The 21,279-nt window shown below is 40.2% G+C and overlaps 1 pseudogene; it reads right to left on the minus strand.

Annotated features, from left to right (window-relative positions):
- Positions 1-14,512: 14,512 nt before the first annotated feature.
- On the minus strand, positions 14,513-15,100 carry LOC134729223 (probable ribosome biogenesis protein RLP24; annotated as a pseudogene).
- Between the last annotated feature and the right edge of the window lie 6,179 nt (positions 15,101-21,279).

Raw genomic sequence — 21,279 nt, forward strand, 5'->3', positions numbered from 1 at the left:
TTTATGCAAAATAAGTAGAGGGTGGGGATCAATCACAGGAAATCATGCCAAAGAGGAAGGCAGGTTCTCAATCTAGTCTGTAGATTTATCCAGGTCTGGCTTCAGCTTGAAGATAGGGCTTCACCAGGGGACCTGCCCCTGTCTGCCTAGGCATTTTTCTGCCTCCTGTTGCTATCACTTTTAGAAAAATTAGAATGTAGGAAATAAAGATCTGAGCATCAGTTACCATCACAGACCATTGAAGGAAACAGCATGGTGCTTTTGGTGCACAGAAAGGTATCCATTCTTCTTGGAAGAGGAGAGAAAGGACTTGTGAAAAGTTCACAGTGAAGGTAAAAATTGAGCTGGGCTTTGAAGGATGAGTAGGAGTTTGTTGCTTGAACTACAAGGGTAATTTTTCAAGGAAGGCAGATCAAGTGCATAACATCTTTGGGTGATGCAGAAGAGTCCAGCAGTGTTGCAGTATATTGTGCTTTAGGAGGAATTGAAGGCAGGGAGACCTGCAGGGCAAGTCAGTGGACAGGGTCTGAATCTCTTCCTCCAGTAATTAAGAGGTCTGGAGTAACTTGGGGGAGTGGTTGAAAGACCTAAGTCATAGAATTTTGAGGAGTGAGAGAGGTAGAAAAAGTAGAGTAAATATAACTTACACTTTTACATATTTTGACAGAATGGAAGAAAAATGGATGGTTGTATTTAGGGAGAATATCCAAAACAGTCCCCCCACCTCTTTTTTGATGGAAGAAGAATTTAATAGAAAGGGAATATTTGAAAGGAAAGGAACTAATTCAGTGCATGAGTTCCAGAAGATGAGGAAGAAAACTGGATTGAGATTAAGGGTGAGTCTTAGAAAGGATTAGGAAATACTTCTCCATGTAGACATTGAAGAAAGGAAGAAGAAGTTTTGGATAAATGTACTTATGCTTCTGGAGGGGAGGGTGGAAGAAAATCAAGGGAGTTCATGCCTGGTTACTTCTATGTTATTTGAAAAGCAGGAATCAAAGATGTTTGGGGCGAGAATGGTGGAGGAGAGTGTTAGCATTTTAGATCTGCTGCTGTCACATAGAGGAATGAGATCTGCATAAGGGAAAGCATACATTTAAAAATTCTAGAGACTTCACATTTTAAGTGTGAGAGAGGAAATCTTCATATGAATAAGGGGGCTGGATGAAAGAGACCTGGCCGTTTTTCCTAAGTTTCAACTTCCCTGTGGGATATGTGTCCATTGATCCCTGCCTCCCATGTCTGGCTGGCCTCTAGGAAGGGGCCAGCACCACTAGAGTTGTTGTCAGATCAGGGATAAATCTTATTCTCCAAACTCCCTTGATCACAACTGAGGCAAGTCTGGGTTTTCAAAATGAATGGATCATTCATTTACAAGTGAGATCCATTTTAGAATGGATCATTCATTTACAAGTGAGACATAAACAGAGACATACAGGAAAATATTAGATACAAGAACAGGTTGCAAAATTCAGGTTTCTGAAATTACCTTTTTCTAGGTCATTCCCAGGCTCACAGGCTCTTTCACCTTCCAGAGCTTATCCTGGAAAACGAATTTGCTGTAGTCTAGCCTCCAAGACTGACTTCCTCCCTAGCTCCAGCTTGCCTCTATGGATTCATGGTTTCATAGAATGGCCCACTGTGCAGGCCCTGTTGCCTGGACTCCCCACAGTCAAGGTGGCAGAGAGACTCACTCTCTGCTTCCATCTCTTCCCATCTTCCACTGGGAAGTTTTCTCTTTAAGAAGAAGTCCCATTTCCCTGCTTGCTGGCAAACCTGTTGAGACTGAATGCAATGAATGAGATCAACATTCTGAGCCACTTTCTAGACACAGGGAATCACTTGGAACTTAGTAGAGGCCCAGTGGTATAATGCTATAATAAAAATATTACCCAAACACCAAGAGCTGCGGTGAAAAGATTTTACCTGGAAATCCAAACATTGCAATTTTTATACAATGAAATTATTCTAAAAGGCTTTATAAATAAATTCTCTACTTTAAATCATACCACTTTAATAATCCAAGATTAGTTTTTTAGTTTACGTCCCCCAAGGTTGTGACTGATCAGTCTATGCTTTCATGGTTGTTCCATCTGACAGATATGTATTGACAGGAAAATTCTCTTTTTGAATAATAACTGTAAAAATATAAACTATTTTTCTTATTCCTAAATCCTACACAGTAAGTAAACTACAGAACTGGACTGAAACTCAGCTTTGTTTGGCTTCAAGTTTGGTTTACAGTTAAGTTAAATAAGAAGTGCTTCTACCAGAGACCACGGTCCACTGCCAGCAGCAATAATTGACAAACATCCCAGCCGCTTTGGGAAGGTTTAGTGTATTGTCTCAAACATTGCTCCCAGTGCATCATTCAGACTCATCAAAACAGTGAAGTCCTTGTACTCATGGAGTTGATGTTCAAGTGATGATGACTGGGGTCCCTGGGCTTATTCAGGATTTGCAGTCAGCTTCCTGTCCCATTCATTTCCTGACCAACCACGGCCAGGACTTACTGTATCTGGGAAGTCAAGTCAGGTTCCACAGATTACAGACTGGGATGTGAGAGGAACAGGGCTAAGCCTCTTTTGGTTGAAGATTACGATAAATGCTTAAGGCCTAAGAGCAGATTGGAGGGATGGAGCTGATGATGGGATAGAAAACTGGCACTTTGCTGAGCCTGGACCAGGAAGCTCTTCTCCTGTGGTGCAGAAAGAGAAATTACTGTGGTCTCAGTTAGTAGTGGGATTTTACAATAACTTTTATGTAAGCAGAAAAATTACTTGTGTACCATTTTTATTTGATTTCTTGGAAAGCACAACATTCTAATTTTAAACATCATTTGCATCAATTTTGTGAGTCTCCATAATTTTCTGTTTACAAATGTGCAGATCCTTTTAAAAATATTCACTAACAGAAATAATCTTACCTGATTTTTTTGGTATCATGGTTTTAACTGTTTAAACAGTTCAGGCAAATTTTAAACCCTGAAAGTTTAGTTCTGAGGAAAAATTGAACACACTAGGAATCAAGAAAAAAAAAAGAAGAGGAAGAAAAAGAGGCAGCAACATGACAAATACAAGATCAGTAATATGGGTCTTGCTGCTAGGGTGTTTTTGTTTTAAGGACATGTCTCACTCTGTTGCCCAGGATGGAGTGCAGTGGCATGATCACGACTCACTGCAGCCTCGACCTCTTGGGCTCAAGCAATCCTCCTACCTCAGCCTCCCAAGCCCCTCGGACTATGGGTGTGCACCACCACACCTGGCTAATTTTTGAAAAATATTTTGTAGAGGCAGGATCTCACTCTGTTGCTCAGACTGATCTCGAACTCCGGGGCTCAAGCAATCCTCCTGCCTCAGCCTCCCAAAGTGCTGAGATCACAGATGTAAGCCACCATGCCCAGTCTATGTTTTCACTCTCTGACTCTGAGGAGACAGCGCTTATGGAGAAAAAAAAAAAAATTCTGGGCTCTAAGTCTCTGTTGGTTATACCTTTTAGCTTTCATTAACTGATTATGTAACCAATTTATCTGAGTTTCAGCTTCTTTATTTGTGAAATGATGGAGCTGAACCATATGACCACAGAACCCTTTCTCTTTTCACATACAAGAAATTTGGATAATTCCTCTTTGGGCCTGAAATAACAACATAAACTTTGAAAAGTATTTATGTTTAATTAAAAAAAAAAACTTAGTTGTGTTTAATTCCTCAATTTAACTTTGGTTGACTAAAACCTCTTAGCTTTGGATTTCCTAGGGCTCGTGAATCGTACCTGATAACAAATCTGTGTAAATGAAGGTGAAACTATGCTGTCATTAGTGGCCTAAGGCTTCCTTAAGCAAGTCAGACAGTCCAGGGAGCAAACTGCTCTATACCAGACTGGCTCTCATGTTAGGTATCACCTCCTAGAAGTCACCTCCTGTGACAGAGGGCCAGATACCTGCCACTATTTCTTAATCATTGACTTAACCTATAAAGACACTGGAATGGAACCAGAGCATTTCTTTCCAGAGGAGAAGCACTGGCTGGAAAATTAATCAGCAGATTTGCTTTGTGACATGCACCCCTCCCACAGGGGAATACAGTGCAAAATGCTCTTCCATATTACCATTCCCAATGCCAAAAGCCAGGTAGCCTTCCTTTATGAGTGTGGCCCAAGGATTACTTAGTGGAGAGAGACCTTGACAGTAAGTCCCATCAGGTTCTTGGCCTAATTGATGGATTAACTTGAAAAACTCCCTTCTCATGCTTGTTCTCCAACGTTTTTTTTTCCCACCAACTAAATGAGGAAGTTGGGCTATTTCAACATTTTCCTAAGTAGATCAACATCTTCCAAAGAGTGTTACACTTGAAGAGTTAAATAAAATAAATCTAATGAAAAAGGGTTCCATGGTGAAATGTTTTGGAAATAGTGCATCAAACAATGTAAACAGCTTTATTACTACAGAACTTCTTGTGGCTTCTACTGTGCAGATGTGATTTTGACTCTCATAAGGGAGTTAAAATGAACCTTTCCCAAAATTTATTTGAAAATGATTTTTATTGTTAGTGAGGGAGTATTGTGTGACAGGAACTGGGGTTCATCAAAGTTGTTTCAGCATTATGAATCCAGGAGTAAAAGGTGATGCAGTAATCATTTTAGAAGGGGGGTTGAAACATCTATCAAACCCTAATATCCTTCAAGGTCCCCGTGAAGATCCACATCCTCTGGGAAGCCACTCTGTATTTCACTGTTTTCCAACAGGAACCTTCTTCTCGACTCAATGAAGAGTTCATTGTCTATGACCAAATGAAAAGGGAATTATCAGAGTACTTTTGAATAATTTGGTGCAGTTTTTCTTTGGCTTCTATTGACTCCCCAAGCTTCATATAATGATGTTTTTTATTCTCAATTTTCTGAAGTACAGCTGTATGAAAAAGTCAATACATAAAAATCCAAACATATAAGGCATAATAATGAAAGGAGAACTATTCATATCACAGAGAACTCTTCACTTTACAAAATGATTCCTTCCAGGGTTTATTTTAAAGAGAAAGGAAGTTGGAGACACTGAAGGAAATTCATTGATTGTACTTTTTTTTTTGGTCTAAGTTCTGCAGGAACTAGCCTTTTAGTAACTTTAGGCTTTAAAAGTATTTTCTTACATGCCTGTTTAGCCTCCTGTTAAGATTGAGGCCCTACTGAAAGCCAGTGGTTGATTCAGCATATGGAGGCTTAGAGATGGCATACCTCTATCCTCACACTGCCTCTGGCCTGCTCTTTGGCTCCCTGCTGAGCAAAGAGGACTTTCCCACTAGCAGAGCACTGTTTGAAGGCAGCCAGACTCTCCTAGAACTTCATTATTCATTTTCCCAGGGTTGCTTGCAGCTTGGAGACTTATTTATTTTTCAGATATTATTATACTTAATTAAAAACCTTGGGAAATAAATTTTTTTTTGGCCATGCATCTGAAACATATGTTCTATTTTGCCAGCTGTCCAAGTAGCTAAGACTTTCTATCCCCTAGTTGGGAAAACTGTTTCTACTTTAGACAGCTACAATGAATCAAGATGTACACAAACTTGATTTTAAAGGTGTTTCCTGCCTTGTTAACCCAATCATTATAAGACAAAGGAACAGTTGGATCGTTGCTATGTTGGCAAAACGCATTAGCTTTCTTGTAAGGGTGATTTGCCACTTCAGGGATAATTAGGCCACTTAAACGCTTATCTTTGTTAGTCAATGGACTGGGAAGTCTTTATCCTTATCATGAGTGATGTGGTTCAAAGAAAATCTCAGTTCTAAATGGAGAGTCTGTTTCAGCACAAGTAGTGCCTACTAGGTTGCTGGACATTTTAATCTTTAGAATTTACCAACAGCCTGGTTTATGTAGCGCCGAGACTTATCTCTAAAATATTTCTTCCTTCTCTAATTAAGTAGAATTTTCTATCATTGGTTACTCTTTTGTGTGTGTGTGTGGCAGGGGATGGGGAGGTTAAGCAATGATGTTTTGTAAATTCATAAATTTAGGGGAGGAGTAATCAATTGAAACACAAAATCCTGAAAAAAAAATGTTCTTTCCCCGGTTCTCTTCTGCTGCTTGTTTGAGAAAAGGGAATGTAGCATTGAGTAAGGGGTGGAGAAGGGACCAAGACATCCCTGCATCCCACCCACTTACCCCTGTAGCTCAGACTTGCGGTGAAATGCAGGTGACAGGAGATGGGTGTGCTTGGCTAATTTCTCCTATGACTGTGAAACATTATTACAGTCCCAGGGAGTAGGGGAGTCCCATCCTGGCCCTGGCTCTGTGATCATGAGGATAGCTCAACTTCTCCATTTTCTCATGGTAAAGTATTGCTATATCCCTTCCTTTCTTGGGTTACATGTGTCAATGAAGAGTCAAACTTTGTAAAACATTTAAAGAAATTTATTCTGAGCCAAATATAAATGACCATAACCCCTGACACAGCCCTCAGGAGGTCCTGAGAACATGTGCCCATGGTGGTTGAGGCACAGCTTTGTTTTATACGTTCTAGAGAGGCATGAGGCATAAATCAAATATATTTAAGAAATGTATTGGTTTGGTTCAGAAAGGCAGGACAACTCAAAGAGTGGGGGCAAAGGGGGGCTTCCAGGCTATAGGTAAATTTAAACATTTTCTGATTGACAATTGGTTGAGTTTGTCTAAAGACCTGGGATCAATAGAAAATAAATGTTCAGGTTAGGATAAAAGATTGTGGAGACCAAGGTTATTTTGATGTCTTATAGTGGCTGACCTTAGAGACAATAGATGACAAATGTTTCCAATTCAGACCTTTAAAAGATGCTAGATGCTGACTGAATCTCTTCAGGATTGGTAGGGCCTGGAAGAAAAAGATCTAACTATGTAATTAGAGCTTCTTTACAGATTCACATTTTCCCCCACAAAGGACAGCTTGGCAGGGCCATTTCAAGATCTGGCAAATAAACATGTTTTGGGGTAAAATATTTTGATTTTCTTGCTTGTCTCATAATGTTATGCCAGAGTCAGGGTGGAAAGAAAGTCACAATATATAGGGCTAAATAAAACCTGTCTGACAGGAATTTATGGTTTGTAGGGCATGACTCCCCAGATCTTTTAGATAGGAATTTGGGCAAGATTAAAAAAAAAATTGGAGCTTAGTCCTCACACAGAATGTTGTAAATATATGTTTAAAAAATATATTTATACAATACTTTTATAAAAACATGTATTGTAAATAAAGCTGGCATTCTACCGAGATTGTATATTTGAAAAGTATAGATTATGATGATTAATGGGCAAGGAGCATGAATTTTTCTTTGCTTCTTTTATATTCTGTTTGATGTACATGGAAGGAACACAGGTATTAGAATTGGACCCATCTGGTTTTGAATTCTGACTTTGCTAATTACAGAACTCTGTTTCCTCATCTATAAAACAGAGATAGTGATATCTCTTTCATGGGGTTATTATGAAAACTTGGAAAATTCTATTGCTTTGAATTGCATTCTCCGGATTTGTGACAAGCAACCTTTTCCTAATATCTTTTCCCCCACTTTGGGTCAGTGGGAGGATCTGTGGTGCTGGTGATGTTTTATATCTTGATCTGAGAGGGGGTTACATGTGGAGAATTTATTTTATAAAAAATTATTGAGCTGTACATTTAAGGTCTCTGCCTATATGTTATTTGTAGTAAACGGTTTGCTAGATAAATACCATTTTTATTTAAAAAATTCAATGCTGGATGGCTAGAAAGTTTCTGTAGGCCATAATTAAAAGACATGTCATTATTCCAGAAATCCTAAAATGTAGACAAAAGAAGAATACAACTTACAATTCAGCACTCATGTATTCATGCATTCATATATTGTTTTCATTGCGATATAACTGATAAACAAAATGTATAGAGTTTAAATGTACAATTCAATAAGTTTTGATACCTATATACATTCATGAAATTAGAGCCCCAATCAAGATATAGACCATTTCTATCACTGCTTCAAGTTTCCTTGTGTTTCTTTCCAGTCAATGGCCTACCTAGAGGAAACCAATTGTTCTTTATGTCCCATTGAATTAGTAGCGCTTGTCCTCAAACATCTTAAATAGAATAATGCAGCATATATATGCTTGTATTTGTCTTCCTTCACTTGTCATAATGTTTTTGATACTCATTCAAGTGTTGAATGTACTAATAGTTAATCTTTTATTTTATTAATATACCACATTTATGTATCTATTTCCCTATTATTGAATATTTGGGTTGTTTCTAGTTTGGGGTTATTATGAAGAAAACTGTTCAACATTCCTGCGCAAGTCTTTCTTGAAATGTGACTTGTCTAAGAAATCTTTGCTTAACTTCAGGTGATAAAGATAATTTCCTGCATTTTCTTTTAGAAGCTTTATCTTTTTCTTTTATGTTTATGTCTATGATCTATCAAATTAATTTTTGTGCATACTGTGAGGTAGGGATCAAAGTTCATTTTTTTTCAGCTGCATTTGTTGAATGAAATCTTTTCTTTCCTCATTGTATTACCTTGCCTCACCTATTGACTGTCAACCAGCTGTAAGTGTGTAGGTCTATGTCTGGGCTTTCTATTCTGTTTTATTGATCTCCTTACTTACTCTTATGCCAATAATACATGGCCTTGATTACTGTAGTTTTAGTGTAAGTCTCATTATGTAGTGAATATGTATGTATGTATGTATGTATCTCTCTATCTATCTTTAGGTAATGCTAATGCATTTATAAACCTCTCTACAATGCAGATGAACTGCATCTAGTGTCCTAGGTGGTAACTTAATTTTATGTTTGATGAGAAAGAATCACTCATATTTCAAAAATCTTCTAGGGTAATGTACCTTAAAATACAGGAGTGTGTATGATACTCAATAAAAAATGTAATGCTGTTTATTAGATGAATTTCTAATGGCTTTGTTGACATTTCTATCCTTACTAGGAAGGCAGTTCTGAGTGGTAACTCTGATCATATCAAGTAGTGGCTTTGGGTATAGAGTCATTGGTGACTATGTTTTTATTTATTTTACATTTTGGTCCCCAGTGGAACTTATAGCAGATTTGGTTGCCTTCCCAAATATCTGTCTTTCCCTCTTTTCTTCTTTGCTGTTTTTTATACTTCATTTTCTTCTTTTCTTCTGTACATTTTTTTTCAAAGAAAGTTATGCTACAGTCTCAACCCAAGGTAAATACAACTAGCCTTAAGGTAATTAGGTAGTCTAATTTGCCTTTTGTCAGTGATTGGTTGAGATATGGGAAAGTGATGCATTTCTAGCCAATGAGAGGTGATGGAGAAGCAGCATTGGGATTCCTGTGAAAGAATTTCCAGGTGACAAAAAGAAAACTGGAGGTTGGGGGCAAAGTAGTAATTTATATGCTGCTTCTGTGGCTTCTGGATGTTGTCATGTCAGACTGTGCTGCCTGGAACTGTTGTAGCCATCTTATGATCATGAGGTCTACAGGATAACTTGCTGAATTAAACACAATAGAGAGAAGAAAGAAATCTGAGTCCTCAAAGAAATGGATGGAGCTAAAAATCATGTCCTAATCTGTCTCCAATCTTCCAGTTATAGGAGTTAATACATTTTGTTCATTGTTTAAATCATTTGAGTTGGGTTTTCTCTTATTGTTTCCCAAAGCATGGTATCTGATAAAACCATATTGCATTTTAGCAGCTCTTTGATGAGCTAAGAACTCATACTGAAAATGTTAAATGAACAAACCATTAGCTTAAGAACTAAAGTATGAGGAAAAGCATAATTTATGGTTAAATTCTAGCTCTTGGGATATATGATTCTAAAAAGAGGAAAAACACTTTATAAAGTATGAAAAACATTGCATGAAGTTTTTATTGCTATGTCTTGGAATACAGTTACTTATGATCCAGGTAACTGTGGATGAATTGAGTAGAAAGTGGAGATTAAGAGAAATAAAACCAGCTGCAGATACTGACAGAACATCTATAATCATACATTTCCTTTGCCTGATGAGCCATTGGGCTGAGAGAGTTGGGTAAAGTCTGAGCTTGCAAAGATATCAAGTGGCTCAGCTAAGGGGGCAGAGAGCAAGGCAGGGCCAGACAGAAGCAGCTCCAGTTTCTCTATAGAAGGGGCTTAAGGGATATAGGCAAATTGGGGCTTGGAGTTGCTTTTGCAAATAACTTTTCCTATCTGTCATCTGTGTCAAAGAATAGGGATAGGACAGTAGCCATGGGGTTAATTACCTCGTTTGGCGCAATGACTAAGGTCAGGCTAGTTGTCCTGTGTTGGGTTGAGAAAACCCACAGTCATTAAAAGCAAGTCAACCTCAACATCTATAGCTACTTTATTTTAAAATGAAGTTATTACTTCAAATCAAAAGTGCATAAAGAATTTCTGAAGAGTTTCTAAGCCAGAAAATTTCAGTTCAGGTTGGTTTGAAATCACAGGTAGTCTTTCAGTTTTCAATTTCATCAGAGGTGATGCTTCATAATTTGAACTTTTGATGCTGAAAATTGAACTGAAAATGAGACTTGAGACTCTCCTATAGTTCAACCATTCTGCCTTATTGGTATTATTATTATTATCACTAGGTTATCTTGTCCAAGGTGGAGAAGAAAGAGAGACCCAGTCTTTGCCTTTGAGATATACAACCACAATTCCAGGAAATACGTTTTTCAAATAGCCTGTGCATGGTGGGGAGTGGGGTCTTCTATTGATTTGAGACATGGTCTTTTCCACACTCAGGCACAGGGTCTTTTTTGCTTAATTTCTACATTTTAAAATTCTTCCAGTGGAAAGAGAATCAACATGGCTCTTAAAGAGGGGACAACTGCATGGAATTCACAGAGCAAATTGCCTGATTTTATTTTAACCGTTGTACACAGGCAGGGTTGGGAATTTATTGGAAGACCTGTCTTTCTTGCTAACATGTTAACATGATATTCCTCTTTGGTTAATACATTTAAGTATTTACAAAGGTCTCTGGAAAAATAATGTGAAAAACTAGTTGCAACTCATGTTTACCCGGCCATGAGATGAATCTAGGATTTAAAAAAAAAAAAGTATATCCTTAACTCATCTAAAAACTATAGACTAAAGAAAAAGACCCACAGTAAATATTTTCTATTTTAAAGTTAATATTAGTGACTACTATCTTTCTTTGTGTTGTCAGGTTCTCTCTCTCTGTGGTGTGTGCGTGTGTGTGTGTGTGTGTGTGTGTGTGTGTGTGTAGTAGTGCAGCCTTCAAGATAAAGCTTTTTCTACCATCCTTGGTATACTTTTTAACTTGAGAAAAAATACTACCAGCTTACAAAAAATTCAAGACTGCATCTAACTAATCACAGAAAGTTGTATAAAAGAGCTTAGCCCTAAAGCATATGTGGGTCATACTAAAGTAGATGCCAGGCAGGACCCTGGGCTCATTGTTCAGAGCCTGTTTATGTCATGTTGCTGTAGTCAGTGGGTTAGTGGGTTCACTCATAACATGCTACATATTGATAATGTTGAATGGTATGTAATTTTTTTACCCTTATTGCTAATGTGAGACACTTCTGGTTTGACCGGTATCTGTGAGGGGCAATGAGAACGGTTCATTATTATCAAGTGAAAGACTTAAAAATATTGAAGCAGGGGTGCATCCCATGGGCCATGTCCTTCTCCACCCTTAGAGAGGTACCAAGTTTGCTGACTCCTTTCATACATCAAGATAGTGGAGATTGGGGTGAGCAAATGGAGAAATCAGGACCAGTGATTTTGGAAAGAGGTTGAGGGAGGGGAAGAGTCAGGAGAAGATGATGCTCTTAAAGAGGGCTCTTGGGAAAGAGAAGAGAGATTTGGACTACTATGAGTGGGATTCTGAGAAGAAAAATGGGAAAACATAATCTTTAGTATTTGTGTGTGTGTGTATGTGTGTCAATCAATTTATATTTCCACTTTCTGAAGTCTTCAGAAAAGCTCCAATCAAAATTGCCTTTTGCCACTGTCAACAGCAGGAGATGACCCAGTTTTATAAATGAAGGAGTGTTTATTCCACTTTACACCAAATGTTTTTGCCACTTGCCTTTCAAGCTTCCAGATTAGTTATTAAAAAGTTTCTTCAAATTATTCTCTGGTCTTGTTTAGCTATTAGGCAAAGGGTCCTGTAGCTTAGTGAAGGTCTGAGAGTGGGCACCTGGCCCAGATCTGGCTGATTGGACTAAAGAGAACTCTGTTGGAGGCTTCTGGAAGAGATGTTTTCTAATAGAAAGAGAGGGTTGACTATAAAGAAACGGTTTCCTTCTGTCCTGGATGCCTCTTTGCTCCTGCTTTCTATGGTGTTGTGATGAACATGACTGTATTAGTCCGTTCTCATATTGCTATAAAGAACTGCCTGGAACTGGGTAATTTATAAAGGAAAGAGGTTTAATTGACTCACAGTTAGGCATAGCTAGGAAGCCCTCAGGAAACTTACAACCATGGCAGAAGGTGAATGGGAAGCAAGACATCTTTTTCACAAGGTGGCAGGAAGGAAAAGTGCCAAGTGAAGGGGGGAGAGCCCCTTGTAAAACCATCAGATCTCTTGAGAACTCACTATCAGAAGAACAGCATGGGAGAAGCTCACTCACTATCAGAACAGCATGGGAGAAACCACTCAATTACCTCCATCTGGTCCCTCCCTTGACATGTAGGGATTATGAAGATTGCAATTCAAGATGACATTTGAATGACCATGAAGTGGCCCTCCAGGGGTGGAAGGACAGCCTGATGATGGTGGAATGGGAGGGCGGAAAGCCTTGGTCCTTTGTGGCATTGTTGAGCTATTGAATTAGTTCCAGATTGTCTACTTTGGAGCACTGGTTCCAGTCTTCTAAGTGCTGTTTCTAATTGGTATACTTCTCTGTATTTCTTGGCTTTTGTTAATCAATTATAAATTCCCTTATGGTTAAGCTACTGACATTTAACTCTGACATGGAGCCAAAGGTGTTAGTAACTGGCACACAACACATTAGAAACTTTTGCCATTTGTAACCACTTCTTATGTGATCAAACAAAACAGAAATATATTGGAAATTAGAGCTTATAGAAAACTGCAACTGTTATCCGTAACATTTAGTTTTCAATGTCTGTGCTCATCAGAATCATCTGGCTTCATTGATTGACTTCATAATAGGCAAATATCACAAATGAAGTCAAATTATAAATTTTAATTAGTAAAATTTTGCAATCTGCCTGTCTTACATTGGTTCCAATTAAGATTTCATTTGAAAAAAGCTAAAATAATTGAAAACCACAGCAAAAGCCAAAGGGAAGCAGGGTAGTTGAATTAATGTTTGTGTATATATGCATGTACTAATCACTGCATTCATCTGATCATTTAAATTCATTAAACCCCTCCTATGTGACATCGACTGTTCTGTGGGCTAGAGATTGAGAGCATAATAGAACACAGACTCTGACATCTATGTCAGGAACTCCATTTTGGTAAATGGCAACCACAATTCAGTAAGATGTTCAGGCTGAAAGCCATGTTGTCATTCTTGAATAGTATGTTTCTCACACATCCTATTTGTAATCCATCAGGAAAGCACTTTGGGTCTCCTTTTACAGCACTACCTGACTCTAACCTCTTTTCATGTTCTTCATTATCCTCACCCTAGTTCCAGCCAACATCATCTTCCACACTTATCCTTCTCTATGGTTTCTTCCCATATGGTAGCCAGAATGATTTAAAAAAAAAAAAAGAACATAAAGGAGGTCATGACATTCTGTTCTTTTTAGCTCTTCCATGGCTGTGTAGTACTTTTCTTATTTACTTTTTAAGTGGTTTTATTTTGTGTGCAAATAATGAACAAATATTGTACCCATAAATTCTACTTTCCAAAATCAGGAGCGTTTTTAAAAGAAAGACACATAACAGCTTTTAAAAGGCACTGGGATTCCTCTGCTTCTGGATCATTGCTAGGCTAGAAAAATAAAGTTTGTTCTACCAGGAATCACAAATTAGAACTGAGTATTCTCCAAATTGGAAATTCTAGAGTATAGGGTCACTCCAGGCAAAGATTATTCAATTCTCATCCCCAACTACCTATCAGAAGGGTTAAACAAGGTCAAAACAGTCCAGCATAATTAGGCTTCATCAAACAATGTCATTATGCTCTTCTAAGATGCAAATAAACCAAACAGGAAATACTAAAATCAAAATAATATTTGACACTGTCATACAAGTTGTTAGTTCCTTGTTGTATCCTCCCCTTCTATAACATTAATAAAGAGAATATTTTCTGCAGAGAATATTTTATTTTATATATCACTAGCCATGAATTTTTGCCATTAGTTATTATACAAATGCTGCCTAGTGCCATTATCCAAATGGCATAAGCATTTTATGTCCACAATTCACTTCTATAGTTATAAGTAGAATTTTCATGATTTACGTAAGTACATCTGTCAGTGAAGGTTTAACACTGAGATGCAATCTAACATCCGTGTATCTGATGTTTTGTAGGAAATATATATTTTAATCTCCTTTCATTTAAGTGATCTTATGTAAAAAATAAACTAATAATTTAGCAGTTCCAAGTCTCCAAGGGGCATTTTCAAATGTACATAAAAGAAATGATTACAGAGATGTTTAAGAAGCATCTTCATGTCCACATCCTCTTGTAACTGCTGTACCATTTTCTCTTCCAACTGCTTCCCTTTGCCTGCAAGAGGGGCTCAGATAAGCTGGATGTTTTGCTTGACTTATTTGATATCCTGAACTTTCTGTAGCTCTTTATTCTTCTTCAATCTGTTCATTATATATTTAGCTTGGTGTTTCTGTTTGATCTCTTCAACTCTCTTCATTGCATCAATAGTTTTCTTCCATAGCTCTCACTGGTATGTGATAGGTTCATTTCTATGTTTTTCAAATTCAAATGAATTATCCACTGTAAGCTCTTCACCAGCTGCTTTCTGGAATGCTTTGGTCCACCTAACTTTGCGAGGATTGCACTTCTTTTTAAAGTTTTTATGACATTTAGATTTACAAAATCTGAACACCTTACAATCGTTGCAGACAAACATCATGCCGTGGCCAGGGTAGATGGGCCCCGAAGAGAAATAACATTTTTTTTTTTTTTTTTTTTTTTTTTGAGATGGAGTCTCCCTCTATCACCCAGGCTGGAGGGCAGTGGCGCGATATCGGCTCACCGCAAGCTCCGCCTCCCAGGTTCACGCCATTCTCCTGCCTCAGCCTCCCGAGTAGCTGGGACTACAGGTGCCCGCACCATGCCCGGCTAATTTTTTTGTATTTTTAGTACAGACGGGGTTTCACCGTGTTAGCCAGGATGGTCCCGATCTCCTGACCTCGTGATCCACCCGCCTCGGCCTCCCAAAGTGCTGGGATTACAGGCGTAAGCCACCGCGCCCGGCCAGAAATAACACTTTTGATATGCATGTTGAACCCACGTGGCTCCCCACTGACCAAACGCAAACTTGAGAATGGCTGTATATTACTATTTAAAAAATCCAAATTCCTGTTCCTCGCATATGAAGTTTCTTTATGATCCAGCACCAATTCTCTCCCAACATAATTTTCTACTCTGCTGTTTCTCGTTGAATTCAGTCCAAGCATTCTGGCCTCCTTGGTGTTTGCTGCACACCCCAACTATGTTTCCTCCTTAGTAACCTTGCCCTTGCTGATCACTTAATTCAGGTCTCTGCTCAAAGTTACCCCAGGGAGGTTTTCCCCTGACTCATTTATGTTCTTCTCTATCACCTTACACTGTATTGTATATCTATTAGTTTGTAATCTACCTCCTTCACTTGAACATCAACTCCATGACTGCAAGGACTTCACTGTTTTGATGAATCTGGATGGATGGATGGATGGATGGATGGATGGGTGGATGGATGGATGGATGGATGGATGAGCTCTGGGTGAGTTGCTCCATTCTTTTCAGTCCTGATTCTTCCGTGACTGGTGATGTCTTCTGGACCAGTTTTTTTTTTTTTTTCCTCTGTGCCTCTGTATTTGCATCTGTGAAATAAGCGGAAATTTCAAGCCTTGGGGTGGGGAGATTTTTAATGGCAGGCCTGTTGGTTCCCTTCCTTTCCCACTGCTTGGGTGGCTTTCTACTTCGTGCATCAGGCCAGCCTGTTGCCAGGCAGGATAGGAAGCTAGACTACGAGCAAGTGCTGACTAATGCAGGCATCTCTCACCTTATCTCTGAGACGAAAAGCCAGCTCAGTCAGCCTGGGGCAAACAAACTCATGGAGTCAGCAAAGACCTCTTCTGGGCTTGCATCTTTCTGGCACCCTTCCTACTCCTGTTGACCCATTTCCTACCAGGAACATAATGCAATCCTGATACCGTGTGCTTTCATCCTAAGAGGGTGGATTACAAAATTTAACTCATCCACAACTATCCAGTAAATATTTATTCCTCTTTCAGGCATCTTTGCATGGATTTCACAAAGAGCAGTCTATTCTCACCCTAAAACCATACACTCCTTTTGTCCAGGTCCAGCTCCTTCACAGCTGTGTGTTAGGGCAGGTGTCTCTACCTTTCTGAGCCTCAGTTCTTTCCTCTGTAAGATGTGAACACTAAGACTCATCTCATGTCATTGCAATGACAGTTAAATAAAGTTACAAGTAGAAGGTACCTGACACAATGCATACAGCAGCCCCACAATAAGAAAAGACTGCAGAGAGAAGGCAGTGGATAACTCAGTGAGATTTTTGTTCACCTTGACTTTCTAGAATCCTTTAAATTTCCTCTGTATGCTATTTCTGTTTAAATAAATAGCCAATCTTGCTTATGAGCACAGAATTGGGAAGTGCTAGAACTGAGGCTGAGATAAATCAGAAACAATAGTTAAAAACATTAATGCATTCACAAACCTGGACCCATTTCAGCAGAGCCTGTAGCCTGCACACTGTTGGCCATTAGAAAAGCTGCTGGGCCCACGGCCTGGCTTCTTTCCCCCACTACCTGTGATGCTTTCCCTCCAGGGTGGGGCGAGCCTGCTGGAGAGTGGGGGCTGGCCTGGACTACACGTCCCTAATCTGTAATCCTAGCCTGGCTCTGGAGGAGGGGACTCCCCTCTTTCCATCCCCAAATGGCAGGGATGAGGATGGAGGTGGGAGTCCAGCTTGGTCATTCATGATGACGTGTACCAAGCCTGTGAGAAATGGAACAGAATGAACACACACAGATTGTCCTTCATGGAGCTCCGCTCTTCCTTATATTTCATGGTTTGAGCTCCTTTGTGCTGGTGTGAGCTGGGGTGGTTTGGGGCTTCTGCCAGGAAACAGGTGGAGTCTTGCCAACACCTCTGCTGGATGCTGGAGTTTGCCGGCAGAGGAAAACCTGTGTTGAAAGGCCAGAAATCTGCCGTTTCCTGTATGTGGGTGAACAAAGCAGTTTTGTTTACCTGGAGAACTAGTTTTAGAGTCCATGGCAACCACAGTTTTTGGGGCGGAGTTACTCTGAGATGTCCAGTCAGACCAAGGGCTGGGAAGTCCCTGGATCTCCCAGAAAGGGAGGCTGGCTTCTGGGCCAGGATGAGCAGTCTGGATTCCAGCCAAGGGGAGAAAGGAGAGAAGTCAAAAAGGAGGCTGAGGCGTCAAACTGATTTCCCCCTTGGGGCTTTTGCCTGTCTTCTCTCCGCAGTGCTCGCCCTCCTCCACGTGTGTGGCTTCCTCCTCCCTCTGGTCTTGCCCTCAGTGCACCTTATCCCTGAAGCTTGGCTGGAGCCCCTCCTTCCTGACATCCAGTGCCCTCTACTTCCTATCTCTACAGTGTCCCCAAGTGTTTCCTTCTATATTCAATGTGCCTATGGAGGTCTAAGTCAGTATCTGGCAAATAAAGAATAACTTTGATCTGATTAATTTCCCAATTCATCAATGTATCTACTTTGTAATCAATTTCCAGAATATAACAAAGCTGTCTTAATTCAATATAGACTGTAAAAACTAAGTAATTCATGGGCTAAAGCTTTCATTTGGCAAAAAGAACATTAAGATGGGGGCCTGGGAAATGTGTCCTCCTCTTGTTGTAAACAAATGCTGCTTATCTTCAGGTATAGAATTCTCACTCAAGGCATATCTGTGTGGTTAAATGTGGGCCACTTTCGTAAAGTTATTATACATTTAGTGTGAAAGGAGTTACAATCATCATTTTACTTGAAGCCTCCCCCAAGCGAATGATGAAGCCCGTTATTAGTGAGACAAGATTAACTTATTTTTACAAGAAACATATGGCAAGCTTAGGTGGAATGAAAACTTCTCGCTTTAACCACCCATGTGTGTTTATAATTAAAGAATTTTAAAAAGAAATGCTGTAGAAATGTTAATTGCTGAATCTGTATGTTTTACCAGGCTGGGACAATTTCTAAACCCAGTAATCTTATTAATCATGGCAAGATTGTTCCGGTTTGGTAGAGAAGGAAAGCAGTCAAACTGGCCACACGACTAGCTCTTCCATGGACCATTATTGTTTTTTCTTTGTTTGTTTTGGTTTTGGCTTTTTTGTTGTTTAGTTTTTTTTTTGAGAGGGAGTCTCGCTCTGTCACCCAGGCTGGAATGCAGTGGCACCATCTCGGCTCACTGCAACCTCTGCCTCCTGGGTTCAAGAGATTCTCCTGCCTCAGCCTTCTGAGTAGCTGAGATTACAGGCATGCGCCAACACACCTGACTAATTTTGTATTTTTAGTAGAGGTGGGGTTTCGCCATGTTGGCCAGGCTGGTCTCAAACTCCTGACCTCGAGTGATCCACTCGCCTCAGCCTCCCAAAGTGCTGGGATTACGGGTGTGAGCCACTGAGCCCAGCCCCATGGATCATTATTGATCACCTACCATGCCAGACATTTTCTAGGGGTTAGGAGTTTAGCAGGGACAACAGAGATAAACCTGCCTGCCCTCATGGAACTTTCATTCCAGTGAGGGAGACAGACAATAACAAAATAAATAAAGTATACAATATATTAGAAGGTGACATGCACCATGGAAACAAGCGGCAGAAATGGGGGTGGAGTATGCACTTTAAAATGGGCCCATCAGGGTGGCACTTAGGTGACATTCAGGCAAATATTAAGAGGTCAGGGGGAGGGGCACGATAAGCAGAGGGAAAGGCCAGTGCGAGGGTCCAGGTGTTTTGAAGAAGAGCAAGGAGACCAGTGTTTCTGGATGGCAGTGAGCCAGGGGCCGGGGTGGGAGGGTTGGGGGTAGGAAATGAGTCAGGGAGGGAAGGGGTGCTGAGCACCAAGGGCCTACATCCAGTGGAATAATCTATGTGCTTTATTCCAAGTGAAATGTGAAGCCAACCCAAGGTTTCACAGTGGAGCTACATGATCTGACTCACAGTTTTAAAAGATTCCTGGAATGAATCATTTGACAACCTGCATTAGTTTGGCCAAAACACCCAAGTCAAAAAAAAAAAAAAGGCTTGCAGGCAAGGTCACCCCTAGGTGTAGTGGGGAGTCAGATGCAGATTCCTGTACATGACACTAACACCACCACCCCTTAAAACCTCTGTGTTTTACTCTCAGGGATGTCAAAAGTTAAAATCAAGGGTGAAGGGGTTACAAGCTCTGGAACTATTTCTGCTCCAAGAGGCCCAAAGTCCTCACCTTCCTTTTTTAAACTCCCCTGATTGAAGGAAGAAGGTGGAACTGGGGGGTGGGTCAGGGGAGCTCAAGCTGGAATCTTCATGTTAATGTCCTGCCAGGATGCTCCTGGTCACAGCAGACCTCACCCTAGAGGATCTTATGCTAAGATTGCCTGAGTCACCCTTCTCTTCTAAATGTTTGGTATTGATGCCATTATTTATTTCACGGCCTGTGAGCAGGCCTTTTTATACAACCTGGGGCACTTTGTCTAACATGGGATGTTTGAATTATTTTAAAGTTTGAGAAACAGCCAGGGAGATGTGGTTTGGATGCAACATGGACTCTCTGGGGTTTTTGATTTGTCATGATGAAAATAAGGCAACAATTCTTGGACCAGACTTTTCCAACAAGTGGGAACAGGACAACGTTGGATGTCATCAGTGAAGCAGAAGAAGTATCCAAAGGCTTAGGGAGAACAGATTGATTGTAGGAGACTGGCTCACACAGTCCCTAACTGCATCCCCACAGAGGGCCCAGAGGCCACTCCCTTTCCCAAGGCTGCTGAGACACACTTGTGAGAGGGAGCCCAGCATCCTTGAGTAGCTCTGTAGTGTGCCAGGAGTGGCACTGGGCATGGCTGCCATTGGATAGGACTCTGACTTTAGTGGTGATGATGAGAGGGGCTGGCAGGGACCAAGGGGCGCTATTTAATTATCAAAGACAAGATGAGTGTGGCTATTGTAAAGGTTATCAGAGCTGAAGTAGTCATCAGAATAGTATTGAGGAGAGCAAAAACCACCTGGTGACCATCAAGTAGGCTATCTGGAGCCAAAAGACTCCTTATTTGAGGAATTTAGAAGTAATTAGACCTCCCTATTATCTGAAGTCCGAACCTGGTTCCAGGCCTCTTTTCAACTTAAAATTTATAAGTAACTAGAATTTCCATACATCTCCAGAATCCATGCATGCTGAAATTCATTGTGCAACTCTTGCTGACATTAAGGCACCAAAATGTCTACAAATGAAATCATTTATCATGCAAACTACCATTTAGCTCCCACTTTAAGGTCCATAAATACCCTTAAGGAAAAATCCACTGGCTTGTTCTGTCCTGTCTCGCTGAGGAGCCCCGCTGCCCTCTTCTGCAGCATTCTTTCTTTTTAATAAAACTTTCCTTCTTCAAATCTATACTGTCATCAGTAAATTCTCTTATCAACCCATGAGATGACCACTTTCTGATGCTAGGGCTCTGAAACCTCGCCCAGCAAGTATGACCCACAGAAATCACTGTCTTGGCTGTTGATCATGATATTCCTTGAGCAGAAATAGATGGCCAGACTAAAGCAATCTCACCTGTTTTGCATAGATGGAAAAGCTCTAGATCTGGCTAGTGGAATCACCACAATAGTAGGTCCTAGCCCCTCACCCAATTCCTAGCTTTGAACCAGTTTATAGACTCAGTGCCTCTGGGAAAGAGAGGAGGACCAGTCTCCTTAAGGAGATCCTGCGACATAGCCAACAACGTACACTGTCAATTGTCCTCCCAATCTTCCCACAGGGACCTGTGGCTGTTTATTAGGGTGACTGTTAATGAGGGAAGGGGATATAACCAGACTTTGGGGGAACTGCTGGACACTGGAGACCCCAAACTCTGCTACTCTCACTACCGTCTGCCAGTTATGTGGCCATTGGAGTTTGGCTCTGGTTCATCTCTCGGTGTAACTGAAGTGTTCT

Source organism: Pan paniscus, chromosome 17, assembly GCF_029289425.2.
Source record: "Pan paniscus chromosome 17, NHGRI_mPanPan1-v2.0_pri, whole genome shotgun sequence".
NCBI classification, from domain to species: Eukaryota; Metazoa; Chordata; class Mammalia; order Primates; family Hominidae; genus Pan; species Pan paniscus.